Below are 17,520 nucleotides of genomic sequence, written 5' to 3'. Positions count from 1 at the left end.
TTTGTGCATGCTTTGTCACATATTTCATTTGCCATTTTAATTGTGTGAGCATGTTGAATGCATATTTTACTCATTCGAGGACATCCATTTGTTCTTTTGATTGTTTGGCTCTTTCTCTTTTGCCAAATGGATGGACAAGAATGCCTAAGAACTCCCTCTAGCTATCTATGCTTTTCTCGTCTCAAACTCTATTCATGCTACATCACAAAGTTTGATCAAGTCAGATTCGAACCACTCTGTGTGAGGAGCACTCGGAGTTCCCGATTCGTCATAGACTTAAACCTCCAAAACCTCTTTGTGCATCTTGGTCTGACCGATTCATCCTTTTCGGTCCTACCGAGATCACTAAGTTGATCTAGGGTTTTCAATCTCGGTGCAACCGATTAGAACCTTTCGGCCACACCGAGTTGCAGTAACTGCTTGCAGTTTTGCATCTCAATGCCACCGAGTCGTTCCACTTGGTCACACCGACAGTGTCAGGTTATATATACCGACGGGCCAAAATTTGGAAATTTTTCCGAACCACCTCGCCCGCGCGTAACCTGCTCTGCCTCTTCGGGTCTCCGGATCGTCCTCTCGTCGCCAGCGACTTCCCGCCGCTGGTCTCCGCCACCGTCAACGGTAATCTGCCCCGCCGTTGCCGCCATAGCAAGTTCGCCACCGAACTAGGGTACGAACTTAAACTTTGTGCTAATCCTTAACTCTGATTCTTAGCACATTGCTTTGCCATGATTCCTGCCATGATTGAAATCATCCTCTCCAGCGAAAACGTCCCGTAGATTAGATTTGAATTGAAAATTTAGGGTTAGGTCTCCGCCGAATTCATCTCGGACCTACCGAGTTGTAGAAATCGGTCTCACCGATATGGCTTAGGCCAGAGCACATGCATTTTCGGTCTGACCGAAAATTGCAAATCGGTGTGACCGAGATCGATTCTCTGTGAAACCCTAGCAGTCTCGGTACCACCGAACTGTGACTCGGTCTGACCGAGTTCACTAGTTTAGGTTTCAAAAGCTGCTTCGGTATCACCGAGTTTACAAATCGGTAGATCCGAAATGCTTTCTGTGAAGAACTAAAACTAAGTTTTTAAGTCATCTATTTTGCAAAACTCCTGTACTTTGTGATGCTCATCCACTCTACCTCATCTATAATCCATTCACACGGTCTGCTAACTGTTTGCCAACAAGATGTCTGACCAGAGTGACAGCCAGAACAAGTCTGAACAGCAGGTGTAGTTGAGTGAGGGTTCAGATCCCTCTAGTATGATGAGGGGAGCAGGAGCACACCAAGCAACCTGCCAAAGGCTGCTACCAGGACAAGGAAGAAGAAGAATTCTGACTCAGAAGATGAGGACTATGTGGCTGTTGAAGATGAAGCCACTTCAAAGAAAAAGGTGCTGAAGAAAGAGTATGGCACAGCTACTGCAACAAAGCCTGGTCTGAAAACAAAGGCTCCAGCAAGAAGACAACCCATGTCTAAGCCAAGAAAAGTTGCCACAGGTGAAACTATGAAGTTCACCATTGAATCTAAAGAAGAAGCAGCTGGTGAGGATAAGAAGAAGAAGAGGGCCAGAACCACTACTGCTAGAGTTCTTGGCAAGCCCTCAGTGAGGAAAGACTCTGAAGAAGAAGAGGAAGAGGATGCTGCACCAGCACCCAAAGCTCAAAAGCTTATGGGGGATACAATCAGATCAGGGGCTGCTCCAACTAAGCCCAAATCTGCTCCCAAGGCTGCTGCTCCAGCTCCAAAGCCTAAACCCAAGAGAAGCACCAGGAACATCCCTGCTGAAGAGAAGAACAAGGCCCCAGTGCCTGAAGCTGCTGAAGAAGAAGAAGATGACTCTGTTGTATTGAGGAAGCTGAAACCCAAGATCCCTGATCACACTGATGCACACCCAGTTGTAGAGAACATGAAAATCAGGAAGGATGCAGGATTGAGACTATGGAGACAGTCTGATCCATATGCTATCAGGAGAAGGACTGCTGTGGACTACAGATTTCACACTAAGGAACAACAGGACTTCTATGAGACAGTTCTGCTTGATAAGAAGCCCATTGTGTGTGACATGAGATGGGTTGACTGGGAGTTCATCAAGGAGAATGAGGATCACTTCCCTGGTGTGCTTGACAGCTTCAAGGCATGTGGAGTTGACACTTTTGTTGCCCAGAAGCTCACCAAGTGGAATGATGAGCTCATCATGCAGTTCTACTCCACTGCCCACTTCTATCCAGATGGAAGGATAGTATGGATGTCTGAAGGTACTAGGTACCAGTCTATAGTTGAGGAATGGGCCAAGCTTATCAATGCTCCTGAGGAACATGAGGATGACTTGGATATCTATGCAGAGAAGAAGAAAGACCACAACACTATGGCCAACATGTACAAAGAGATCCCAGATGCTGCTTTGGACACACATAAGTTTGGATCTGTTCACTACTTGTTGTCTGGTCTGCCAACTATCAACTGGATTCTAAGGCACACACTGCTACCCAAGTCAGGTGATCACAAGATGATCAGAGGACATGCCATCTACTTGCTACATATATTTGATGTCCCACAGAAGTTCAAGGTCATCAGCCTAATTGTGGAAACAATCAAAAGAACTGCTGCTGACTAGAAGAGAAGCTGTGGATATGCCCCACAAATTCAGGAGCTCATCAACTCAAAGATGGGCAAAGGCAAATACATTTTGGATAAGGAGCACCTACCCATCTACCCTTAATTTGAAGATAACATAGTGGTGATGAATGAGAATGAACCATCTTCAGCTCAAGCACATGAGAAGAGAGAGAAGGCTAAGGCAGAGAAGGCTGCAAAGATGCCAACAGTAGAAGAGGCATCTCAGGTATTCTTGAAGAGCAAGCAAGACCAGCTTGGATACCTGATCCAATCCACCCTGAGGATTGAGAAGGGCTTGGCCACCCTGACCAAGAACCAGGAGAGTCTGGAGAGGATCATTGAGACAAAATTCTATGACCTTGATGTCAAGGTGACAGAGATCCAAACTGCAGTTGAGCAACTTCAGGAGGAAGCTGAGGAGAAGAAGGGCAAGTCTACCACAAATGCTTTTGCCAGAGTGCCCAGAGGACAGAGATCTGCTGCAGTGCCAGTCACAGACACTAGAGCTACAACATCAGCACCAGCAGCAACAGCTCCAGTTCCACCTCCAGCAGCTACTCCACCATCTCCAGCTACTTCATTTGAAGCCTTCGTCCTTGGAGTTCTCTCGATACCACCTCCCGAAGATCAAGACTGAGAGTCGTTAGCACTATGCATTTTTGAACTTTTTGGTAACTTGTTGCCAAAGGGGGAGTAAAATGTATAGATCATAGGCTTCGAGAGAGAGTGTTGTTTTTATCTCTCTTGCTATTTTGGTTGAAAACTTTATTGTGTGCTTGTGTGAGATACTACTTTATGTCCTTGTGAGATACTTGGTTGATCATGTGTTTGATCATATGCTACCCTTGTTGGAAATATGCCCTAGAGGCAATAATAAATGGTTATTATTATATTTCTTTGTTCATGGTAATTGTCTATTGTTCATGCTATAATTGTATTGTCCGGAAATCGTAATACATGTGTGAATACATAGACCACAACATGTCCCTAGTAAGCCTCTAGTTGACTAGCTCGTTGATCAACAGATAGTCATGGTTTCCTGACTATGGACATTGGATGTCATTGATGACGGGATCACATCATTAGGAGAATGATGTGATGGACAAGACCCAATCCTAAGCATAGCATAAAAGATCGTGTAGTTTCGTTTGCTAGAGCTTTTCCAATGTCAAGTATCTTTTCCTTAGACCATGAGATCGTGCAACTCCCGGATACCGTAGGAGTGCTTTGGGTGTGCCAAATGTCACAACGTAACTGGGTGACTATAAAGGTGCACTACGGGTATCTCCGAAAGTGTCTGTTGGGTTGGCTCGGATCGAGACTGGGATTTGTCACTCCGTGTGACGGAGAGGTATCTCTGGGCCCACTCGGTAATGCATCATCATAATGAGCTCAATGTGACTAAGGCATTAGTCACGGGATCATGCATTGCGGTACGAGTAAAGAGACTTGCCGGTAATGAGATTGAACAAGGTATTGGGATACCGACGATCGAATCTCGGGCAAGTAACATACCGATTGACAAAGGGAATTGTATACGGGATTGATTGAATCCTCGACATCGTGGTTCATCCGATGAGATCATCGTGGAACATGTGGGAGCCAACATGGGTATCCAGATCCCGCTGTTGGTTATTGACCGGAGAGGCGTCTCGGTCATGTCTGCATGTCTCCCGAACCCGTAGGGTCTACACACTTAAGGTTCGATGACTCTAGGGTTGTAGAGATATGTGTATGCGGAAACCCGAAAGTTGTTCGGAGTCCCGGATGAGATCCCGGACGTCACGAGGAGTTCCGGAATGGTCCGGAGGTAAAGAATTATATATAGGAAGTCAAGTTTCGGCCACCGGGAAAGTTTCGGGGGTTACCGGTATTGTACCGGGACCACCGGAAGGGTCCCGGGGGTCCACCGGGTGGGGCCACCTATCCCGGAGGGCCCCGTGGGCTGAAGTGGGAAGGGAACCAGCCCCTAGTGGGCTGGGCGCCCCCCCATGGGCCTCCCCCCATGCGCCTAGGGTTGGGAACCCTAGGGTGGGGGGTTTTCCCACTTGCCTTGGGGGGCAAGGCACCCCCCTGGCCGCCGCCCCCACCCTAGATGGGTTTGGCCGGCGCCCCCCTCCCAAGGGGGCCTATATAAGGGGGGGGGAGGGAGGGCAGCAACATCACAGCCTTGGGCGCCTCCCTCTCCCCCTGCAACACCTCTCTCTCTCGTATATGCTCGGCGAAGCCCTGCCGGCATCCCGCTACATCCACCACCACGCCGTCGTGCTGCTGGATCTCCATCAACCTCTCCTTTCCCCTAGCTGGATCAAGAAGGAGGAGACGTCGCTGCACCGTACGTGTGTTGAACGCGAAGGTGCCGTCCGTTCGGCACTCGGTCATCGGTGATTTGAATCACGGCGAGTACGACTCCGTCATCCACGTTCATTGGAACGCTTCCGCTCGCGATCTACAAGGGTATGTAGATGCACTCCTTTCCCCTCGTTGCTAGTATACTCCATAGATGCATCTTGGTGAACGTAGGAAAATTTTAAAATTATGCTACGATTCCCAACAATCCTTAATGCTTGTTGGATGATACTATCTTTCATATCCTCTTATGATCATTCACTTTACTTGGTGATGAGTGCATGCTTTAATTTCTATCATTTTGAGCGCTCCACCAAGATGTATGTGACATGGAAGAGTAACCCATGATCCTAATCGATTCTGCATTCAAAAGCAAATTTAAATAATGCACAAATTTAGGGGGAGCTCTTGCTTATCACATACTTCTCAAAGTGACGATGTTTTTCAATCTTATTTATCATTTGTCGAAGCTTTGATCTATATGTTGTCATCAATTACCAAAAAGGGGGAGATTCAAAGTGCAACTATCCCTGGGTGGTTTTGGAATTCTTATCAACATATAGCTCATTGAGCTAATGCTATTCCAAGATGAATATTTCAGGAAAGCTAAATGGTTGGCATGGCATGGATTAGAAAGTGGACCCTTCAAAATGCTAAGGACAAAAGATTGGCTCAAGATCAAAGCACAGGACTCTACATTTTCTATTTTAGTGATCCAAGATCACATTGAGTCTATAGGAAAAGCCAATACTATTAAGAAGGGATGAGGTGTTGCTTAATGAGGTTCTTGCTCAAAATGCTTAGTGATATGCTCCAAAACCCTCCACTACTTTCTCACATCCACATATGTCCCAAACCAAAAGTCCAACTCGGCCCCACCGATTCTTTCTATCCGGAGCCACCGAGTTCACTTGACATAGCCATTGCCAGAAATCCTAGTCTTTTTGGTCTCACCGATAGGGATCTCGGTCTCATCGAGATGGGATTGCAAACTCTCTGTTTCCCTTCGTAACGTTTCGGTCAAACCGAGATGAGCGATCGGTCCCACCGAGATTGCAATGCAAACACTCTGTTTCCTTTTCATAACGTTTCGGTCCAACCGAGATGAGCGAATCGGTCCCACCGAGTTTGCCTGGCCAACTCTCGGTTAGTCTATTACCAAAATCGGTCCCACCGAGTTTGTGTAATCGGTCTCACCGAGATTACGTTATGCCCTAACCCTAATGATATCGGTCCCACCGAGTTGACATGTCGGTCCCACCGAAATGCCTAACGGTCACATTATGAACCAAATCGGTCTGACCGAGTTCATTGAATCGGTCCCACCGAGTTTGGTGATTTGTGTGTATGGTTAGATTTTGTGTGGAGGCTATATATACCCCTCCACCCACTCTTCATTCGTAGAGAGAGCCATCAGAACATGCCTACACTTCCAACACATATTTTCTGAGAGAGAACCACCTACACTTGTGTTGAGGTCAAGATATTCCATTCCAACCACATAAATCTTGATCTCTAGCCTTCCCCTAGTTGCTTTCCACTCAAATCCTCTTTCCACCAAATCCAATCCTATGAGAGAGAGTTGAGTGTTGGGGAGACTATCATTTGAAGCACAAGAGCAAGGAGTTCATCATCAAAACACCATTTGTTACTTCTTGGAGAGTGGTGTCTCCTAGATTGGCTAGGTGTTACTTGGGAGCCTCCGTCAAGATTGTGGAGTTGAACCAAGGAGTTTGTAAGGGCAAGGAGATCACCTACTTCGTGAAGATCTACCCTAGTGAGGCAAGTCCTTCGTGGGCGACAGCCATGGTGGGATAGACAAGGTTGCTTCTTCGTGGACCCTTCGTGGGTGGAGCCCTCCGTGGACTCGCGCAACCGTTACACTTCGTGGGTTGAAGTCTCCATCAACGTGGATGTACGATAGCACCACCTATCGGAACCACGGATAAAAAAATCTCCGTGTCAACATTGCGTTTGCTCCCTCAAACTCCTCCCTTTACCTTCATATGCAATTGTTTTACATTCCGCTGCTATACTCTTAGAATTGCATGTGTAGGTTGATTGCTTGACTTGTGCTAAGCTGCTAAAATCTGCCAAGAACCAAAATTGGGAAAAGGCTAGATTTTTATTTGGTCAAGTAGTCTAATCACCCCCCTCTAGACATACTTTCGATCCTACATGATCTTTTATCAACGTGTCGTCACATGGTCGTCTCACCAGCTATTGCTTTTGCATCTATTGCTATCGCATAGCGATAAAGTAAAGCAATTACATGGCACTTGCATCTTATGCAATAAAGAGACAACCATAAGGCTCCTGCCAGTTGCCGATAACTTTAAGAAAACATGATCATCTCATACAACAATTTATATCTTATCACGTCTTGACCATATCACATCACAACATGCCCTGCAAAAACAAGTTAGACGTCCTCTACTTTGTTGTTGCAAGTTTTACGTGGCTGCTATGGGCTGAGCAATAACCGTTCAACGATTTTTCGTCAAGTATGTACTATTTTAACCTTCAACAAGGACCGGGCGTAGCCACACTCGATTCAACTAAAGTTGGAGAAACTGACACCCGCCAGCCACCTGTGTGCGAAGCACGTCGGTAGAACCAGTATCGCGTAAGCGTACGCGTAATGTTGGTCCGGGCCGCTTCATCCAACAATACCGCCGAATCTAAGTATGACATGCTGGTAAGTAGTATGACTATTATCGCCCACAACTCACTTGTGTTCTACTCGTGTATATAACATCAACGCATCAACCTGGCTCTGATGCCACTGTTGGGGAACGTAGTATTTTCAAAAAAATACTATGCACACGCAAGATCATGGTGATGCATAGCAACAAGAGGGGAGAGTGTAGTCCACGTACCCTCGTAAACCGAAAGCGGAAGCGTTATGACAACGCGGTTGATGTAGTCGTACGTCTTCACGATCGACCGATCCTAGTACCGAACGTACGGCACCTCCGCGATCTGCACACGTTCATCTCGGTGACGTCCAACGAACTCACGATCCAGCAGAGTGTCGAGGGAGAGCTTCGTCAGCACGACGGCGTGATGACAGTGATGATGAAGCTACCGGTGCAGGGCTTTGTCTAAGCACTACGACGATATGACCGAGGTGGATTATGGTGGAGGGGGGCACCACACACGGCTTGGAACAATCAAATTGTGTGTCTATGGGTGCCCCTGCCCCCGTATATAAAGGAGCAAGGGGGAGGTCGGCCGGCCTTGGGGCATGCCAAGGAGAGGGGGGAGTCCTCCTCCTAGTGGCAGTAGAACTCCCCTTTCCTAGTCTAACTAGGAAGGAGGGAGGGGGAAGGAAGGAGAGGGAGAGAGGGAGGAAAGAGGGGGTGCCTAAGGGAGTCCTGGATTAGGGGGTCCTCGGACATCCGGATTATATCCTTTGGCCGGATTGTTGGACTATGAAGATACAAGATTGATGACTTTGACCCGTGTCCGGATGGGACTCTCCTTGGCGTGGAAGGCAAGCTTGGCAATACGGATATGTAGATCTCCTCCCTTGTAACCGACTCTGTGTAACCCTAGCCCCCTCCGGTGTCTATATAAACCGGAGGGTTTAGTCCGTAGGACAAGAACAACAATCATACCATAGGCTAGCTTCTAGGGTTTAGCCTCTACGATCTCGTGGTAGATCAACTCTTGTAATACTCATATCATCAAGATCAATCAAGCAGGAAGTAGGGTATTACCTCCATCGAGAGGGCCCGAACCTGGGTAAACATCGTGTCCCCCGCCTCCTGTTACCATTCGCCTTAGACGCACAGTTCGGGACCCCCTACCCGAGATCCGCCGGTTTTGACACCGACATTGGTGCTTTCATTGAGAGTTCCACTGTGTCGTCACGATAAAGGCTTGCTGGCTCCTCCAATCATCGCCAGCGATGCGATCCAGGGTGAGGTTTTACTCCCCGGACAGATATTTGTATTCGGCGGCTTCGCACTACGGACCAACTCACTTGGCCATCTAGAGCAGATCGAAAGTTACGCCCCTGGCCATCAGGTCAGGTTTGGAAGCTTGAACTATACCGCCGACATCCGCGGAGACTTGATCTTTGACGGATTCGAGCCCAGGTCAGGTGTGCCGCACAGTCACGACAGGCATGACTTAGCTCTGCTGACGGACAGTGTTCGGGAGATCCCACCTGCAGCTACTCCGGCCCTCGATCCGGAGCAGATTACGCCATCCGAGGATGGGTGGATGGACCCCACCACGGAGGCCGCCCACTCAGCGGTGATAGAGCCGAATACTGATTTCACCTCTTGTGAGACCCGTGTTGCCGGACACTCGGATTCGTCCCCGGCCACGGGCTCCGAACCGCCTGCGTCCGTGCCTATCGAATCTGATTGGGCACCGATCATGGAGTTTTCCTCCGCGGATATCTTTCAGCACTCGCCCCTGAGCGACGTGCTAAACTCATTGAGGTCTCTTTCCTTGTCAGGCGACCCTTGGCCGACCTATGTCCGGCTAGAATGGGATGCGGACGATGAAGAAATTCGCTGCCCACCCACCACCCACTTAGTAGCCACTATCGACGATTTAACCGACATGCTCGATTTTGGCTCCGAAGACATCGACGGTATGGACGACGATGCAGGAGACGAACAGGAACCACCGCCCACAGGACACTGGACTGCCACCTCATCATGGTGGACACACCCAAAGAAAACAATGACGAGGAACGGAAGGATGCAACGAAGGACAGCTCCCTCGACAAGCAACCAAAGTGACGACATAGGCGCCGCTCCAAATCCCGCCTCGGCAAGAACAGCGATAACAGCGCAAGAAAAAATAACACCCCGGTCGACTCCAGAGGAAACGACGACCACACGGACCCAGCGACGGAGCAGGATGAACCAGCGGACGACGAACATAGTACGGAGCCGCTATCCGATCACGGCGACGCCGAGGATAAAGCTCATCAACCTCTCTCCGGAGAGGAAAACAGTCCGGACGACGATGCACACATCATCCCGGAAAGGGACTTGGAACAAGAGAACCTCCGTAGAAGGTTTATTGCCACCGTGAGGAGTCTGAAGAAGCAGAAGCAAAGGCTTAAGGCCGTGCAGGATACGCTCAACAATAGATGGAACAAAGTGCTCGACACTGAAGAAAAATATGGTGGTAGTCGCCACACAAAGAGCTATCCAAAGCGCAAGCTGTTGCCTGAATCCGATGATGAGGCCTTAGAGCCCACACAGCCGAAAAATAAAACGGCTAACCGGTCGGATCAACCAACTCGTGGCCGCGATAGAGCGGCTAACGAGGCCGCTCATAAGTCAGCACACGATCCACGTGAGGACTCGCATCAAAAGGCCGGCGTGACCAGATCCATCTACGGATCTAGGAAGCGCGCTCCAATGCATAATCAAAACCAAACACTACAACCGTCAGAACGCCATGACACATCCAAATACAGGGGTGCCGCACACCCCCTATGTTTCACCGATGAGGTGCTGGATCACGAATTTCCAGAGGGATTCAAACCCGTGAACATAGAGGCGTATGACGGAACGACAGACCCTGGGGTCTGGATTGAGGACTTCATCCTCCACATCCATATGGCTCGCGGAGATGATCTCCACGCCATCAAATACTTGCCCCTCAAGCTGAAAGGACCAGCTCGGCACTGGCTGAAGAGCCTCCCCGAGAATTCAATTGGAAGTTGGGAGGAGCTTGAGGATGCCTTTAGGGCTAGCTTTCAAGGGACCTATGTCCGACCTCCGGATGCAGACGATTTAAGTCATATAATTCAATAGCCCGGAGAGTCAGCTTGAAAGCTTTGGAACAGATTTCTCACTAAGAAGAACCAAATCGTCGACTGCCCGGACGCCGAAGCCTTAGCAGCTTTCAAACACAGCGTCCGAGACGAATGGCTCGCCAGGCACCTCGGCCAAGAAAAGCCAAGAACAATGGCAGCCCTAACAAGCCTCATGACCCGCTTTTGCGCGGGCGCAGATAGCTGGCTAGCACGTAGTAGCACCAGCGACCCAGGCACATCTGAAGTCAGGGATGGTAATGGAAAACCACGACACAGTAAAAGCAAGCGTCGATATAACGAAGACAGCCCAGACAACACGGCGGTAAACACCAGATTCAGGGGCTCTCGACCCGGTCAGCGGAAAAAGCCTTTCAAAGGCAGCAGAGATGGACCATCCAGCCTAAAACAAGATTCTAGACAAATTATGTCAGATTCATGGCACCTCCGATAAACCTGAAAATCACACCCCCAGAGAATGCTGGGTCTTCAAGCAGGCCGGTAAGCTAAACGCCGAACACAAGGGGAGGGAGACACCAAGTGAAGAGGAGGATGAGCCTCGTCAGCAAAACACTGGGGGACAGAAAAAGTTCCCACCAAAGGTCAAAACAGTGAACACGATTCACGTGACGAAGAGGAGGAGCAACCATGCACTCCGAGACATACGCGCCGTAGAGCCCGTCACCCCTAAGTTCAACCCTTGGTCGGCCTGCCCGATCACTTTTGATCGCAGGGATCACCTGACAAGTATCCGGCACGGAGGATTGGCTGCCTTGGTGCTCGACCCAATAATCAACGGATACCATCTCACCCGAGTCCTCATGGACGGCGGCAGTAGTCTTAATCTGATATATCAGGACATAGTCCGCAAAATGGGGATAGACCCAACGAGAATTACCCAAAGCAATACTACCTTTAAAGGAGTAATACCAGGCCCAGAGGCCCACTGTACGGGCTCTCTAGTACTAGAGGTTGTATTCGGTTCTCCCGACAACTTCCGAAGTGAAAAGTTAACCTTCGACATCGCTCCATTCCGAAGCGGCTATCAAGCACTACTCGGAAGAACAGCTTTCGCTCGTTTTAATGCAGTAACGCATTACGCTTCTTTTAAGCTTAAGATGCCCGGTCCACGTGGCATCATCATAGTTAGCAGAAATATTGAGCGTTCCTTACGCACGGAAGAATGTGCGGCAGCTTTAACAGTCAAACACTAAATGGCCTCTCCAACTAGCATAAACGATCGGTCGTCAAGACCGCGGACACGGCTAGACGAGTCCGACGCACTACTAGCTGTAACAGCTTAGATAAACCTGAGAAGGGGTTGATAAATATACCCCCGTAGATGGTGCTAGGGGCTTCCCGCATGTAAAAATACAAAGTCTACAGTTCAGCTCGACTTTATTTTGAATTTTAATGGTTTATTAAGAACAACCAATTTTTCGCACGACAAATTTCATCTAAGTTTTTCTCTTTTAACAGATGATAATCGTGCTACACCCTTCCAGGATATGGCACAACAGAGACACAGGTGCAGGCGTGCAGCAGGGCCCCGCTCAAAGGTTTCTTTTTAGATTAAGACCCTGTGTAAACCTTTCTTACTGTCTCTTGTTGCTTCACACCCTCCGGATACTCAACACAACCGAGAGGGACGCTGGCGTGGCATTTTGCCATGTCAGATCAATGCACGTACCTGGAAATTCAGGGTTCAAGGGCGTTACTCAGCCCAGTATATGTTGTAAAGACCGAATACCTTAGGGAGTGTTCGGCGTCGCGAGTTTGGCCTTATATGCATCAGCTCCGAATCGTGTCTTTGGTCAAATGTTGGGTTTGCCCGGCTCCCGTGTTTTGCTACCTTACGTTCCGCTCTATCGGCTAAGGCGGCACCGGGAGACCTACTGCGATTGTGCCCTGGTTCATTCGGATGAGCACCTCAGTAGAGAAAGCCGAAAACTGACTCTCATGATAAAGCGTGAGACTGGTCAACCACTCGATGACTCATCGGAATCTTCGGGATTCCTCCGCATTAATGAAGGACCAGTTTTCTCGGTCATGTACGTACGCGCACCGTATTCGGATAGACGCAGAAATACCAGGGGCTATATAGTAGCCCCACTGTCAAACTCCTATGGTTAAGTGAAAGTGTTAAAGCAATATAGTCCGATTGCCTCGTTTGCCGTGCTACCACCTCCTTAATGGACCAAGACGTTGGATCAAGTGTGAAGACGCGCTTTGATGAACACCCCCGCATTATATGCGTGGGGGCTGAAGCCGACGACTGCAAACTTTCAGGTTATATATATATATACATAAACGACCGCACAGGAGGCATAATAATACTTTCAGGGAAAAGTATAAACACAGCCTTTATCATTCAAATAACATTGTTCTTACAATCGGGATACATGTCACTAGAACATGATACTCTTCAAGCACTGAGCCTCTATTAAACGAGCGCCTTCTAATACTTCTTCAAAATGGTGCTCGGCCGATACCTGGTCTACGGCCGAACTCTGGGTTGCAATAGCGGTGGCCTCCATCTCTTCCCAGTATGTCTTGACACTGGCAAGAGCCATCCGCACACCCTCTATGCACGCCGACCTCTTTACAGCGTCGATATGAGGCACAACACCAAGGAATTGTTGCACAAGACCAAAATAACTATTTGGCCTTGGTCTTCCGGCCAGAGACGATCCACGACAGACCTCATGGCAAGCCCGGACAACCTATGGAGCTCGGCCCACTCGGCCATTTGCTCATTTAACAGTAGCGGACGCGCCGGAGCATTGAACTGCGAACAGAACAACCTTTCCACTTCATGATCTTTTTGATCTTCGAAAAACTTGGTCGCATCAACAGCACTTGCTGCCAAATCCAGGTACGCATCCGCAGAACTCCATAATTGATCCAGAAGGGCATACTTAGGATCTCCGAACTTCGTCCGCAACAAAAAGGGCTTCCCAGCCGCGATATCTCCGGCTTGACGTAGCTCCTCCCTCGCCGCTCTGATTTTCGAGCGGGCTTCCTTGGCTGCTAACGTGGCTTTCTCCAGGTCCACCGTCTTCGTTTTGCTTTCCTTTTCAGGAAGCTCATAGCGGTCGGCGGCATCTTTCAACTCAACAGCCATCTTGGCCACTTTCTCTTTGCACTGGCAATGCGCAGCTTGTTCGGCTCTTAGCTCTTCGACCGCCTTTAGGGCGGCCGCATCACTCCTCCTGGCTTGTTCCTTGGCTTGGGCAAGTTCCACCCGAAGGGTCCCCACGGCGGCAGCTCCATCTGCAGTTACAACATATTACAGATACTAGCATCATGCTCCTCTTAATATGTGTTGATCATAGGAGAATACATACCCTGTGCCTCGTCAAGCCGCTTGTTTACAAGCACGATGTCGGCATCTGCCGCATCAAGTTGCCGCTTCAGTTCGGCAAACTCACCAGTCCTGCTAGCCACCGGACCCTCAGCCACCTGCACGTGAAAGCAGCATGGTTATTACTTGGGACTATGATCCTCTATTTGCCGTCTTTTTGACAGCAACCAGAGTCTCAGGGGCTACTATCTGCATAGGGCACACCTAGCGTGTGCGGTACCGTCAAAAAATATATATTACTTTGCGTACCTCAAAGCCTCTCATCAGGCTCATAAAAGCTTCATGCAACCCGCTTTCGGCGGAAGAAATCCTCTCAACCACCGTACCCATTAGCGTACGATGCGTTTCTGAGATAGCCGCTTGCTCCAGAAGATTCATCAGTGCGTCTGGTCGCGCACCGGACAGTTCCGGACTCTTTCTGTTGCTCTCCTTAGGAGCCGAATACTCCGGACTTCGGGTGGCCGAAGGGTTACCCTCTGGCCTTGGCGGATCAGGAGAAATCCTCCTTGACGACACCTCAGGGTCGTCCGCCTCATGAGGCGGGGAGGCATGGGGAGGCGTTTCGCTCTCCATCATCTCCGGAAGAAGAGCCCCCAAAGACGAACTCTGTCGAGAAGGGCTACGATCCGAACTACAAGACATACGTCTCGGTTATTGTCCTCAGAAATAAAGTAGGATATATTCACTATAAAGTACTTTTGTTTACTTACAGCTCGGTGGAGGGTTGGTCCCCTAGTGGGCACTGTGTGGTAAGGATGCCCTCTGGGGTAGGGCCCTCTGACAAAGGTTTCTTCCCTCGCTTGGAGACAATTGCTTCCAAGTCACCGGAGGCGGTCCTCTTCCTTCCCTGGGGAGAGGGAATTTTAGATTCTTCTCCTCGGTTATCCTCCTTCGCGGAGGCACTAATTCCCCCGGTTTGGATGAATAATGAGTGAGGATCGCTTTCGGCCTCTTTGTTCCTCCCTTTATCTTCCCCGGATGGCGCTTGATAAGGCGCAAGCTCAAGCATCCTGGCTAGTACAGGATCCGGTGAGCCCTCGGGAAGGGGAGCCGAACACCTGATCAACTTCGCCTTCTTTATCCAGTCCTGGTCAAAGAGCGACTTTTTCAGAATGATGTTGTGACAAATAAAGAGACAGCATGTTTGGCCGCGGAAATACTTACGTTGGTGTCTGGACGATTGCAGTTCAGACCCGCATCCTCGGTGGTGTCTGAACACTTTGTTCGTGATCCGAAGAACAATCCATACATCTCTTCGAGTGTCACGCCGAAGAATTGCTTAATAGTTCGCGGCCCTTCTGGGTTGAACTCCCACATACGGAGAGGTCGACGTTTGCAAGGCAGGGCTTGACGAACTAGCATGACTTGCATTACCTTAACAAGGTTGATATCTCTCTGGAGGAGATCTCGCATGCGACTCTGCAATGTCAGCATGTCATTTGCTGGCCCCCAGTCCAGCCCCTTGTTTACCCACGACGCCAGTTGTGGCGGGGGGCCCGAATGGAAGGCAGGGGGGCACCCACTTAGTACCTCGAGGTGTTGTCATGTAAAACAACTCCCGCTGCCATAAATTGGACGTCTCCGGGAAGGAACCCTTTGGCCATGGAGCATCCGTGCCTTTGCTTATTATGGCACCTCCGCACTCTGCGTGTCGCCCATCGATCATCTTCGGCTTCACATTAAAGGTCTTGATCCATAAGCCGAAGTGTGGGGTGACGCGGAGGAAGGCCTCACACACGACGATAAACATGAGATGTGAAGAATGGAATACGGAGCTAGATCATGGAAATCGAGCCCGTAGTAGAACATGAGCCCTCTGACAAAGGGATCTAGACTAAAGCCTAGCCCTCGGAGGAAGTGGGAGACGAATACGACGCTCCCGCCGGGTTCGGGAGTGGGAATGACCTGCCCTCGAGCAGGCAGCCTATGCGAGATTTCGCTGGTCAGATACCTAGCTTCTCTTAGCTTCTTGATGTCCTCCTCTGTGACAGAGGAGGGCATCCACCGACCTTGAAGGTTGGATCCGGACATGACTGAAGGTCCGAAGCGCCTAGCCCGAGCCTTGGGTGTTGGAACTCGAGGTGGGGGAAGGATTCGATTGAGTGCGAGAAGAAAAGGACAGGCCTTGGCCCCTTTATAAAGAGGGTGAATATCAAGCGTCCTCCGCGTGGCCATTTGGAACTTGCCTAAAATCGAGGAGTCATACCAGCAGGCACGATTGGGTTACCCACGCCCGTATTGATGAGAATCCCGTGAAAAGAGGGACACGATCTCTGCTCCGACAGGACGTGCCAATAAAACCACCTCGCAACACGTGCAGTGGCAGGCACGGGAAAAAGGTTCATCATGACCAAACCACGGCAATACGTCACGTTCAGAAAAGCTGTCAGCATTAGATTTGTGGAAATATTATTCTCTCTACGGTGGTATGTGGAATTTGTTTTGCAGAGCCGGACACTATCCTTGTGTTCAAAATCTTCTATGGAGTATTCGGAGGAGGAACCCGCCTTGCAATGCCGAAGACAATCTGCACGCCGGACTCATCGTCATTGAAGCCTGGTTCAGGGGCTACTGAGGGAGTCCTGGATTAGGGGGTCCTCGGACAGCCGGACTATATCCTTTGGCCGGACTATATCCTTTGGGCCGGACTGTTGGACTATGAAGATACAAGACTGATGACTTCGACCTGTGTCCGGATGGGACTCTCCTTGGCGTGGAAGGCAAGCTTGGCAATACGGATATGTAGATCTCCTCCCTTGTAACCGACTCTGTGTAACCCTAGCCCCCTCCGGTGTCTATATAAACCAGAGGGTTTAGTCCGTCGGACAAGAACAACAATCATACCATAGGCTAGCTTCTAGGGTTTAGCCTCTACGATCTCGTGGTAGATCAACTCTTGTAATACTCATATCATCGAGATCAATCAAGCAGGAAGTAGGGTATTACCTCCATTGAGAGGGCCCGAACCTGGGTAAACATCGTGTCCCCCGCCTCCTGTTACCATCCGCCTTAGACGCACAGTTCGGGACCCCCTACCCGAGATCCGTCGGTTTTGACACCGATAGCGCCGCCCCCCCTCCTTGACCAATTCGGACTCCCAAGGGGGGCGCGGCCAGCCCTAGGCCTTCTCCTCTCTCTCCCATAAGGCCCATGTTGGCCCATTAGTTCCCCCCGGGGTTCCAATAATCCCCCGGCACTCCGATAAATACCTAGTGACCCCCAGAACTCATTCGCTGTCCGAATATAGTTGTCCAATATATCAATCTTTATGTCTCGACCATTTCGAGACTCCTCGTCATGTCCATGATCACATCCGGGACTCTGAACTATCTTCGGTACATCAAAACACATAAACTCATAATACCGATCGTCACCAAACGTTAAGCGTGCGGACCCTACG

Source organism: Aegilops tauschii, chromosome 4, assembly GCF_002575655.3.
Source record: "Aegilops tauschii subsp. strangulata cultivar AL8/78 chromosome 4, Aet v6.0, whole genome shotgun sequence".
NCBI classification, from domain to species: domain Eukaryota; kingdom Viridiplantae; phylum Streptophyta; class Magnoliopsida; order Poales; family Poaceae; genus Aegilops; species Aegilops tauschii.
Note: the sequence above shows the minus strand (reverse complement) of the source record.